General features: G+C 37.1%; 1 pseudogene; it reads right to left on the minus strand.

Annotated features, from left to right (window-relative positions):
• Positions 1-591: 591 nt before the first annotated feature.
• Positions 592-713, minus strand: LOC132356243 (small nucleolar RNA SNORA70; annotated as a pseudogene).
• Positions 714-2,219: the final 1,506 nt, after the last annotated feature.

Consider the following 2,219-nt stretch of genomic DNA (forward strand, 5'->3'; position numbering starts at 1 on the left):
TACCTTCCTTACTGTGAAATGTCTGTTCAAGCATTTGCCCTTCTTTTTACTGGGTTGGTTGTGTTTTTATTATTGCATTGTAGTTCTTTATATATACTTGATACAAGTTCTTTAATGGAGTGTTTTGCAACTATTTCCTCCTAGTCTGTGACTTGTTACCCGTTTTATTTTTTGGACAAGAAGTAGGATATATTGGTGGGTGTGAGTAAGGAGGGGGCAGTGCTGAAGCCCTTAAGAGTGCAGGGCTCACCATGTGTCCACGGCGCCATCATTGGGGATGTATTTGACCCCAAAGCCATCCAAGATGAGCCACTTTTCAGCTGCCAGGGCTTCAAATTCATCTGCATTAAACTTGCTAAAGCCCCTCTTCTTGGAGACATGGATCTTCTGGCAACCAGGGAACTTGAACTGGGCCCCATTTAGGACCTCAGTCACATGCTCCTGGTCCTGCAGCTTGGTGTGACAGACATGATGACTTGGAAAATGTGGACCCTGGTCACCCTGTCCTGGGGCTTCTGAAGGCACCTGAATACCTGTCTGGAGCCGCGACTGGGGACAACATGAGGTCAGACATAAACATCCACCGGAAAGGGTGGTCTCCAATGTCCCTTAAGGCAACCCACGTAAGCAACAGGTTGCACACACTACTGAGGAGACTGCTGTTCGCAGCCATTGCACATCATCGTTTTCTTAATTATGTTTTTGATGAGCAGGAGTTATAAATTTTTATGAAATCTGAATTATCATATTTTCTCTGATACTTATTACCTTTTGCCTCCTTTCTAAGGAAACTTTGCCCATCTCCAGGTGATGAAGACATTCTCCTACGTTTTAGTCTAGAAGCTTTACAGTTTTCACTTTTGAGGTTAGATTATGATCCATCACAAATTAAATTTTATGTATTATGTGAGATAGACAGAGGTCAATGTTCATGTTTTTCTTATATTGATGGCCAGTTGTCCCAGCCACACCTCTTGAAAAGACTGCTTTACCCATAGAATTGCTTTAGTTCCCCTCTTGAAAAATCAAATGACCACTTAAATGTGTGTCTATTTCTGGGCTCTCTATTCTGTTCCATTGAATGACATGTCTCTCTTTATACCATCATACTGTCCTGATGACTGTGCACCAGTTTTACAGCAAGACTTGAAATTAGGTAGTATAAGTTCTCCAACTTTGTTTTTCTTTGTCAAGATTACCTTGGGTATTCTAGGTCATTTGCATTTCCATGTACATTTTAGAATGAGCCTATCGATTTCTACAAATAAAGTCTGCTGGAAATTGGGATTGGGATTCTGTTGACTCTATATATCAAATTGGAGAGAATTGACATTTGAATAATATTGAGTCTTCTCATACAGGAACATTTATTTAAGTCCTCCTTAACTTATCTCAGTATTTTGGGGGGTAATTGTCAATGTATAGGTCTTGCACATCTTTTGTTAAATTTATTCCTAAGTATTTTAATGTGTTTTGGCCTTAGTGTAAATGGAATTTTTAAGGATTTCACTTTCCAATGGTTTGCTGCTAGTATAGAGGAATACGATTGAACAATGAGTGTTGCTTTTTTATCCTGTGACTTTGCTAAATTCATTTCTTAGTTCTAGTTGCTATTTTATAGATTACCAGGGTTTTTCTACATAAACAATCATGCCATTTGTGCATAAAGTTTTAGTTCTTTCCTTTCTGTGCCTTTTATTCCTTTATCTTGCTTTATTGCCTTAGTTAAAACCTCCAGTAAAATGTTAAATAGATGTAGTAAGAGTGGCCAGCCTTGCTTTGTTCCTGATCTTAGAAGGAATGTCTATTAAATCATATTAAATATGATGTCAGCTGAAGGTTTTTCATAGATGTCCTTTATCAGATTGAAGAAATTCCTTCCCTTCTTAATTGGCTCAGATATTTAAAATATGCTGAACAGGTATTGGATTTTATAAAAACAATCATATGGGCTTTCTTCTTTCTTCTGTTAATATAGTAAATTATATTAGTGAGTTTGAGCATTCAAACGATTTTACATTCTCAGGATAAACCTTGGTCATGATGCATAATTATTTTTGTATATTGCTGGATTTTACTTGCTAGTAATTTGTTAAGGGTTTGTGATCTATATATGTGATGGATATTGTTTTGTCATTTTTTTTTCTCCTTTGGTAATGTCTTTGTCAGGTTTTAGTATCAGGGTTAATCTGGCATCATGAAATAAGTTAGGAATGTTC

Source organism: Balaenoptera ricei, chromosome 20 (genome assembly GCF_028023285.1).
Source record: "Balaenoptera ricei isolate mBalRic1 chromosome 20, mBalRic1.hap2, whole genome shotgun sequence".
NCBI classification, from domain to species: Eukaryota; Metazoa; Chordata; class Mammalia; order Artiodactyla; family Balaenopteridae; genus Balaenoptera; species Balaenoptera ricei.